The sequence below is a fragment of the Salarias fasciatus genome, chromosome 2 (assembly GCF_902148845.1).
Source record: "Salarias fasciatus chromosome 2, fSalaFa1.1, whole genome shotgun sequence".
NCBI lineage: Eukaryota > Metazoa > Chordata > Actinopteri > Blenniiformes > Blenniidae > Salarias > Salarias fasciatus.
This window is the reverse complement of record NC_043746.1, coordinates 13,034,871-13,046,063: the sequence shown is the minus strand read 5'-3', so window position 1 is coordinate 13,046,063 and position 11,193 is coordinate 13,034,871.

Genomic DNA, 11,193 nt, shown 5'->3' with positions numbered 1-11,193 from the left:
GGGCATGTCCCACTGGGAGGAGACCCCGGGGAAGACCTAGGACACGCTGGAGAGACTATGTCTCTCGGCTGGCCTGGGAACGCCTTGGGATCCTCCCAGAGGAGCTGGAGGAAGTGTCTGGGAACAGGGAAGTTTGGGCATCCCTGCTGAGACTGCTGCCCCCGCGACCCGGCCCCAGATAAGCGGTAGAAAATGGATGGATGGATGGATAAAATTTTGGTAAAATAACTGTGGCTACTGAGATCATTTTCTTAAATTTCAGCCCATTCAAATCTAACTGTAGGTTGTTGTGATGTTCATAATACAGTAATATTTATCACTGGTTTACGTGAGGGTGTAGAATGATTTTAAATTTCTAGTTTCTTTATTCTTTAAACCCTCTCTTGATCCATGCACCCGCTCAATCATACTGACTAAATTTGAACTCTGTGATATTTGCTTTGCATGAAAGAGAGGGGTGTTGCACTTCAAGGAGCTGATGGAACCAAACAAAAGGTGTATTTCAGTAATACAGAAAAAAAAAAGTAACGGCAGGTTTTGAGGGGTATAAAAGGTTTAATGTATAACTATCTTTCAAAGTATCACAGCAAACTGGCAGGTTTCACCTCATCCTTACAACTCTAATCCTATTGTTTAAATGAATTTAATTAAACTGATGCCGAAATTTATATAAAAATTATCTTTTTGACCAATGACTCAACGATTGGTTACTTTCTCTTGACGTATTTTTCATTTCATTATAGAAAAAAAAAAAAACATTTTCTGTGATGCAAGGGTGCAATTTCCTCTACATTTCTGCAAATTCCATCGTCAAGGACCAGGAAACATAAAACACAGAACACAAGTCGATCAAACAAAAATGATGGCCTGTAAATCCAGTCTATCATTAGTGCAACTCTATCAATCACACTGACTGAATGTGGCTCTTTCAGGAAACAAGGCTCAAATGAAGGGCGGTATGGATATTTTCTTCTTTCCCCCGGTTTCAACGAAAAACTGAATGATGGCACATTAATTTATCTCACCGTCCCGAAACTTTCATTAGTGCTGCACAGCTAATCAATGCAAATGTATGGATTCAATTACCATTTTATTTATTATTGGGCAAGCCCATTTCACCACCAAAACGAAAAACGACAAACCGATTAACCAGTCACAGCTAAACAAGGGTGCAGCTCAGGCTCTTCCTACGAAGTGACCTCCAGAAAAAGGAAAGGAGAAGAGTGGAGAGAGGACAGGAGAGATGTACGTATGTGACTGGGAGAACAGATGTGTAACATGTGCACCACATTAATGGCGCTACATTTCATATTGTATGCATATGAAAGCAAACATGCACACACACAAAGCTCCAGTAGCTACTGTACACACACACGAGAAAAACAAATAACTGCTGTCTAGTAACACACAACAGGATATCAATGGCATATTTTTCATTCAAGGATAGTATTTGAAGAGCTTATGCAGCAGAAACTCCAAAGTTCAAACCCTGAAATGACTAGCTGTGTTTATCTCACAATCTTTGTTTCTTTTCACATATCCCCATTCAAAAGTATAACTATTTATCATTGTTTTATTAATTTCTCTCAGGTGCTTTTACATCACTTCTACCACAATGTGTATATGTTATGGAATGAACTGTCAATGTGCCGCAGCAGTTTTGCTGCTGTAGTACAGCCTCGAGTTTAGTTGCTTTTCACACCGGCACAGATACGATGCACTCAGACTCATATGGTTTAATATATGGAACATAAGGAAAGAAGATGGATAGATAGATTATAAAATGGAGGCAACAAAACAACAGAAATTTAATGGTGATTAATTGCCTGGTTTTCTGAGATTCATCACGAATAATTACATTACTATGTGCAGGATTTAAAAACTTTCATTTCAAAAGTGAATTATCCAATGTAAAGGGAAGTGCAATATCATAGCAGTGTTCCCATTACATAAGTTTGATAGTAATCTCAATTTAAGTATTGAAGTAATCATTACAATAAAAGCAGGTTATTAGCAAAGCCACTGCCAGCATTGTTGTTTTATCAGGTTAGTTTTAGCAAATCAATCACAGCGTCCAGAACCATGACTATCACAGTGCTTGAACTTGAGGAAAGCAGAGGGGGTTCTTTCCTGTATTTTAGAGTTTTCATCTACCTATGGGAGGGTCAAAGTGAGTATGCACTACCCAGAGGGAGTGGTTATTTCCCCTGCTGACGTCAAAAGGAAAATTTCTGATTCGGCTGTGTGAGCACACACTCGAGAAAGTGGAGCAAGCAAGTGAGGGAGATGACAGACTTTCTTCACTTCTCTGCAAATAATCTGACCTTGCCTATAAATTTATCTATATTATGTTGTGATTGTCATCCGTCAAATGCGTTAAATCACAAATCATTTCAAAATTTGTGGAAGGAAAAATACATATTCTGCATGCTATTCAGTGAGCTGGAAGGATGGGGAAATTCTAAAAACTACATTAATGATGTGATCTTTTCACCATCTTTGCGTCACTTTCCACCAGACAAAAAACTCCCTTCCACTTATTATTTTCAGTGTTTACAGTAACTTCAGGCTCCCTTCATGCTGGCCTCGATCACTGCCAGTGACCCTCTCCTTTGCTTATGTATCTTGAATAAGCAATGTCACATTCTTCACACCCTTCTCCTTCCTATCACAGTCACTTTCACACAGATCCACATCTGACAGTATAATTTCCCTTGAGGCCCGCTGCGTTCTTTTAAGGTCATAACTGTTTTTGTTTGGACTGGCAGCAAGACACTGATGCATGAACTCTTCAAACTCCTGCTCAGACCGAGCGTCTTGTCCAGTAAATCAATTTGTCTGTCCAGTGTCGTCTAATCAGAAGAAGATAAATCTCAAAGGATGTTTTAGAAAATACACAACAAGATTTGATTAAGTACATTTCATTTCTGATGTTTGTTTTTTTTTTTAACAGGAAAACATCCATCAGTCTTTAATACTTTGATCCAACAGAGCTGCAGATCAGCTGAAGAGGATCACAACTGACAAGTGATGCAGATCACCAGTTCATTACAAGGCAAACAAAAACCCAAATCACAACATATTCACACCAATGAGCATTTTTAGTAATGAATGTCGACTTGAAAAGAAACAAGGGTACCCAAAGACAGCTCTCACAGCTTTATAGTGACAAATAAGGACATTTTTTAATCAAGTCAATGACATTTGCCTCTTTCTTCTCATTGATTGAAAACAAACCTAATAAAGAGGAACTCTTGCATTTTGAATTCTGACGTTGATTTAACCTGATATTTACATGAGCTGGCAATAAAGATAATTTCAATAAAATGCCTTAGAAAACGGCTGAACTTTTTCCTCTCATGACAACATGAGAGACGAGGTTCATTGTATCACATTCTGACTCTTGGTTGCCTCCAACTCTGAGTCTGGATTTTCACAGTGATTAACCAGGAAAGACTGTTTGGGAGATTACTGAAGGACAACTTTCACCAGAGTTAAGACTGTTTACAAGATTACAACACTTTCACTCACTCCAGTAGTCGCTCGTTTGTCCTGTATTTGTCATTTAGATTGATTCCTGTTTAGAGCTGGTTACCTATTCCCATGAAAATCAAGATTTTTGCTTTGTACATAGTAGCAGGAACACTAGATTCTATGTTTTTTGTTGCTAAAAATCAGAAACTATCATAGTGTTTTAACTTGGGGAAAACAGAGGGGTTTCTTTCCCTTCTTTTAGAGCTTTTTTTTTTTTTTTTGGCAATGATGTCAAAGTACATTGCCCATGCAAGACAATATGACTTACAAGTGATTAAAAGTGATTTTGTCTTTATAATGAAAGCTGTGATGGGCAGCAGGGGAACATTATGTTCCCAAAGGTTATGTGCTGGAAGGAGAAGTGAACAACTGTGAGCATTTGAGAGAGTTTGACAAGTGACAACCTGCTATGGCTGGACAACTGCGGCGGAGCATCTCCCCAGCTGCAGCTCTTATGGCATGTTCCCTCTGAAGTGGTCCGAGGAAGGAAAAGCAGAGAAGCAGTGACAAAGGGTGACCAAGGTTCAATGATGGACGTGAGAGCCAAAATATGGTCTGTATTGTCCAACAAAGAAGAAGGAAGGGTTAGAAAGAGCAAGTTCCACTACTTAGGTTTGAATCTTTAACACATCCTACAATACTAATCATCTGTCTTCTATTTGGCTTCATCCAAACCAGGGTCATAAAGCGCTGAGGCCGATCCCAACTGATATCGAGTCGGGTACAATCTGAATAGTCCATCACAATACGGCAAGCACGGGCATTCAATCAGTGGGTAATCTTTCGGAACTGTGAGAAAAAAATTGATGTAATCACAAAAAGCAAAACAACATGCACGGCAGAGAGGCATCCAACACACACACACAAACTTTAAATGTTTTTAGAAAGAAGTCATTAAGGGTTTAGCTTGACTTTAGCAATTTCTTTAACCTGCAGTGACTAAACATGGTCGAGATCATTTTAATTCATCAGTTTGTTGTGCTATGCTCAGATTCTACCAGTGGTGCCACATAAAAGCTGCTCATACCTCAAAAAAGAAAACAATCTGCCTTACTTGTCTAAAGTTATTTTTCCTGATACTTGTGTTTGATTGGCGTGAATTCTTCTGGGAGTAAACAAACAAGAGTTGGCTTCTTCTTGAATCTTATATTTGCCTTGTCTGTCACGTGGCCTGTACAGTGAGATTACCATGTGCTTCCTAGCTTTCATAAGTCCATTAACTTGGCGATATACGGGGCAAAAAGGGTTTCAAACTGTAAATTAAAGAACATACAGAAGATCACTGATTCACATAGACATGAAGAGAGGGAGAAGAGAGAATGAACGAGGACTAAAATATTTGCTCTGTTTTGGGTTTTTTTGGTTGGCTGCACCAGGTGACATCTTCATGCATATTTAGTCTTACATTTGTAAATGTTTACAATAAAATTGCACAAACTGGGCTTTAACCAAATCTGACTCAATCTTTCCTCTTTTTTTTTTCCAAAACTTCCTTTTTAAGTCCTAATCAATTACCCAAATATCTTACACCTTCCCAGTGTTCAGTACTACAGAGACTGTCCGATGCAAGCCATTATAACATCTGTTTTTCTTTAATAAGTCCTTGCGCTGTACCTACAGTTACACTGTGTGGAGTCCATCATAATCTGAGCAAAAGTAGTTATACTTGAGTGCTCACTATCTGAAGTTTCAGCGTTCTCCTCTAAGGAGTTACCTAAATGTACTTTTTCCCCCCCTCAGGAAGTACAGGAAAGCATAATCGGCCTCATTTAGCATGACCTCATCCATTCAGAGGAGAGAAAAGGGGCAGACTGAAGTGTAAAGAACCACCAAAGCTAAGAGCAGAAACGAATCACAGTGGTATTACACTATTCCCACAGGAAGTTCAGGGAGCAAAGAGGAAAAAAGTAGAATGAGCGAGGTCAAAGAATATTCTCGGGATGTCGGAAATATCCAGCGATGATAGTTTTTATCAATGCATGTCCAAATGAGTCCCTCTGGCCCAGCCTGAAATCACTAGAGTGCTCACCAGTAAGCTGCTCTTCAAGAAAGGGGCAAAGGCAGATCTAGATTTATTTTATTATCTTCCATTATGGAGACACGCAACCTTGACCCTTCATACTCCAGATTCCATGAATATGAGAGTGTTCCCATCTCAGGAGTTCACAGACCAAATCCAATGCCTTTCCTCTTCTCATTAGTCATCACTCTTTTTTCTTTCCTGCTTTTTCCCCGCCAACAACTCTTTTTTATTTCATGTCACGGCTGTTTTTCCAAACCATTTCCCCCAATATCTCTTTGATGCCTTCTCTCAAAGTTTATGCCTCACTCTCCCTCTCCTCCTTCCCCTTTTGTGGTTTCCATCACTCTTGCCCTACCCTCATATTTCATTCTGACTGTGGCGCTCATTAAGTTCTCTCTCTCTCTTGTCCACTCATCTTTTTCTTTTCTTGAGCACATCTTATTTACTCTCCTTTTCCATCTTTTTCCAGAACCTTTGCTATTTTACCACTCTTCTACTGTCCAACCTAGAGTCCATTTCTTTTTTTCCTTAAGGTTTTATCACCCTCTCCTTCTTCCACTCTACTGTTTTCATACCACATTAAGTCACTGAGCAGTGTACTGAGGCCGTTTTAACCTGGAAATAATGGGAGGGCTTTTCTCAGGCTCTCAGTGTGTGCCAACAGTTACCAGGGAAGTCGTCTATCTCCTGGGGTTTCTATCTCGACCCCTCCCCTCTCCAGTCAGATAATTCAATATGTTGAGACCTCGATAGAGCACTCTTCCTTTGTCAACAAATTTCATTAGGAAACATTAGCAGTGCTATCAAAGAGGTGACAGGGAGGAAATGATGGATTCAGATTAAAAATATGAAAAGTGTTGGAGAAGCAAAACGGCTAATGTATGTGTGGGCGTGGGTGCGTGTGCACAATCTCACACTTGCCACACTTGTCCCAAGCCACTTAACAGTCAGAATTTACATAACCCATTTGAATTTTCATTATTTCTCTTGGAAGGGTTTTGTAATTGGATTTTTCTCACAGAATTTCCTCACCCGCATTTATCAGAGTGGAGAGGAATAGCCTAGGACCGAATTACTGTACATTTTGAGGTACAGTGGGTGATAGGTTGGTGTGGTTTGCACATTTCCTCTCCTGATAACGTTATTAACTTTTTTGAAGGGAAAAAGATCATTTTTAGTGCTGATCTTCTTTCATCTATTTGCTTCTGTAGATAAAAACCCTAAAACGGAGATAATTTATTGCCACATCTGTGAAACTATCACTGCGTAAAAATATTACCGTACTAATACGTAGATTTACAATTTATTACTGAGAGTGCTGCTGACAGAGTACGGAGGGACGGAGAAGCTCGCTCTCAACTTTTAATTAGGAATTTATAGAGCAGTGGCTCTCAAAGTGTGGGTTGGGACTCCTTAGAGGTGCCAGAATGTAAGGGGGGGCTAAACAAATGGGGCAACAGGACAGACCTGGAGGTCAGCTGGATGGGTTTTCCCAGTACAACATGTATGTGTAAATATATTTGGCAAGAGTTAAATATATAAGCAGCACATTCCTGAAAGAAAAAAAAAAAAAAAAAAAAAAGCTCAATAAAGCAAAAAAATCACCGGGTACAAAAAAGCCAGTGACGAATCTTCTGATTATAAACATCTATTTTTTACAATAGACAGAAGTGTGAAGATGGTGATGGCATGAATCTGACTGATTTCTTCCACAAAGCAAAGTGTCACTAAGGTGAACTGAATATTTTTCTTTGGTTAATGTTATGCTTGGCAAATGTCTAATCTCGATGGAGCAGAACTCACACATTTTACACATTTTCTTCTATTTGGCATGAAAGTCTTTTTCCTTTGGCTACAGTATTTACCCAAAACTTCTTATTATGCCAAAAACAACAGAGGTCATGCATTGGAGATAGTTTTGAAATTGAAAATTTTGCCCAAATCTTAATTCTTGGGAAACAAACCGAACAGTTTCACAGTTTTGTAAATTGTGTTTATTGTAGTGCATACTGATCAGCTATTTCATTCAATCCAAGAATATAAGGGTTGTCCAGAACTAATCAGGGAATGAAAACCAAGCAACAGAAACAGTTTAGACTTCATTTATGCTTGTCTTACTTAATCATTAATCTTTTATTTATAAACATATCTTTTTTTTCTATTCTTGAATAGAAATGCAGTGCAAATGAAAGGGTACACAGAAGGACAGATTGCGTTTTATGCACTGTTCTTTTGTCTTTGTGCAACCAGGCACTTGTGTGGCATCTGTGATACGTGCTGGCATGTGTCCTAATATAATCTGGATTCATGTGTGTGCTTGACGTTTGGCTTGTGTGGGAGGAAAAAATGGGAAGAGCAGAAATTCATTCCTGTGCAGACGACAAAGGAAAAGAAATGCTGTGCAGTAAGACACAAAGAAACTGAACTGACATCTCCAACCGTAAGGGAACATCACCACCTGGACTGTTAGAGGGATTATCTTGTTTTGTGGATGCATAACCAGATGCAGCCCGCCTATACAGAAATGTATCTGAAGAGTGTATGTGTACATTTGTGAGGGCTTATGACGGCTCTAACCTTTGTTCCTCAACACCATAATCTTCCAGTGATTTCTTACAATTAAGATTCATTTCATTTAAATCAGTTACTTAAATCATGTCTTCACATAAAATCCAAAAAAGTGTTTGTCACTGATGTCTTTAATGTTCTGATATGAACCAATACATTATACATTTAGTGTAGTAAATGCCAATGCCCTCTGTATATCACAGAAAGTCATTTCTGATCATGAACAATACATGCCAAACACTTGTTGCATTGGCATGCAGGACGGTATGCTCCAGCTTTGGTAGTTTTCTATGCTGTCTTGTTCGCATTAGCTTCATTATGCTGTTTTTCAATATTTTTTTAACTGCCCATCAAACTTTGAAAGACAGAAACACTGCCAGCTTCTTTTTGGATGTTTTCGTGACCTACAACATGACCTTTCTGCTTTGAAGCTATGTGGCGGTTAGAATGTTGCGTTGAGGTTTCTGCAGCTTTGATCATGAAATGTTTTCTGTATTTCCAAAAAAGAGACATTTAAATCTTCATCGTAGAGCAAAAAAGTGCAAGAAGTGGCCGCACGACGAGTTGATTCTACTTACTGCTCTGCATTTATCACGTCATTACTAACTGGAACAGTGGAAAGAGAAATAAGGAAAATTAATTATAAACAATGCATGTGCTGGGTGCGCACAGGTTTTACACACTGTCACCAATATGACATGGCTTCTGTGAACAAGCACAGTAAAAAAAAAAAATATTTGATGTACATCAAATACACAATACTTGAGTTTGCTTTAAACCAGTTGAGCATACTTCTGTTCACACTGTTTCATGAGTAACACATTACTGAAAAATTGCATTGTGTGTTCAGCATGCAGCTCTGTGTAATTCAATAATCCATTTCAATTTCTACTTGCTTGTGGTTGATGGAGACAAAGAATAACACGCACAACATGACATTCAATTAAAGTATGTTAAATATATGGTTAAGCAATAAGAGATTGTGTAATGTAGCTCACATTCTGCCCCGAAACACATTCTGCCCCTAAAAATGTCATGTATGTATGTTTTTGGAGAGAAATCAGAAGTATTGTTAAATAGAAAAATCTGCCAGTTGAACATGACTGCTTCTTTTTAAATCTATTTCTCTTGTTTATTGGCTTTAGGCTTATTGAGGGAAAGTAAAAAAGAACTATTTTACCAACTTGACTGCTGGCTAATTATTTCCTTCCCATCTTTGTGCAGTCAAAGTATAATAATGTGTTTGGTTTTCTCAAAGCTTGACTATACCTGTTAGGCGAATGGAGTAGGGAGAGTAAGCACAAGAAAAAAACAATTTCTCGATGCTTTATCCAAAATAGGCTCTCGTGCTTAAGCCTATATTTTCTTTTTCCCTCCCAGAAGTGGTGGTTGCTCTGTCTTTTCCTCAGCTGTGCTAGAAGTCACTCTGATGTTTTCTGGTACTTCCATGTAATCCGATGCATATCCAGCACGGTTACATTTATGAAGCTCTCACTTACACTTCTCCTTTCGTTTTGTAGATCGATTGCTTTGGGGATATTAGTGATGGAGGCATTTCAAACAATTAATGGATATTATTTAAGAGAATGAAACTCTCACTCCTTAACTTTTGCCAAACCCTACACTACTTCTCGTCTCAGTTTTGACTAAACCTCTCGGTATGAACTTTATATCCGGCACAGTATTGCAGGATCTCAAAGTGCAGAGTTGATGCTGTCAAATATGGAAATTATTTTTTGTGATGCCCCCTAACAGACAGACAGACAGAGAGAGAAATAATGCGAGTCAATACTCACCCGTTGTCTTCCTCACCCATTTATGTGCTGTCAACATCATTCATATACAAATATCATTTTCCACCATGCTCAGCCACCTTACTTTTTTGACTTCTCTGACCTTTTCCTCGCTTAGAATTTTAAGGCCTATATAGACGGTGCATTCTCACTGTTGATGACTCAAAGAAAACACATTTGAACAAAGCAAACTTTTAGCAGAACATTGAATTTACAGTTCTTGAGGTAGTGTTGTACATTTTCGTGTCAAAGAGATAACGAGAAGAAATGGATTAAATGTTTAATTTAAAGGAAAAAATGACCAATAATGCACCCTGATATAAATGCTTAAAAACTATAGAGTTGCAACAAGTCACAAATGTTATTGCATTATTTATGTATAGTATTGTAGCATTCTACAATTAACAGTAAGTACAAAGTTTTATTGTTCAAAGAAACCCTGGTTAATTCTCAACCGGACAAAAACAAGTGGAGATAATGTGAGACCTGCCTGCAGTTTGTCCGACTGAACTGCCGTGTGTTTTAAGATCTCATCGTGCAAGAAAGCCAATTAAAAACTTTCTTCACAAACATGACTAATAAAAAAATCCCTGTTTCAAAAGCTTTAACTCATATTAGCATGAATGTCTGTGATAGACGGTGATACATGTCAACATCCTAAATAAAGCCCATGCACAACAATTTTTAAAGGACTGTTTTTAATGTAGATGTTTTTGAATGTCAGGTTACTTTTTTTTTTTTTTAAACCTGATGCATATCCACATGCGCAGCTCACTAGTAGCACATTTTAAACATTTGTCTTTTAAAGTGAATAAAGTTACTGTAAATGTGCAGTCCAGACTGGAGAAAATACTGTGTAGTCAGGTTTTTCTGACAGTATTTGATGTATTTTACGGTAGATAATGAAAGATGAAACTTTATTTTGGATTGCTAAAAGCCAATCCAATTTCATGATAAGAAACCTTGAGGGAGGTATGCACTGAAAAAAATTCTTTCCAAAATCAAATGCTTTTAGTTTTTTCGTGTATTTTTACCACTGTCATCAGATAAAACACGTCAATGTCTTCAAAGTGCAGCAACAACGGAAAGTATGTCTAAGTAAAGGCAACAGCCCAAAGCGAGTGACACAGAAAAATAAATAGGCTGATGTTAAGCTGCAGTGCAGAGGAAGTGAACACTGACACTCAGCTCAGACAGTATGTGCTTAGTTTGATAGCTACTAAGTGCTCTGCCACAATAACTCATAGATTGATATGTTTTGATGGGAAATTGTCA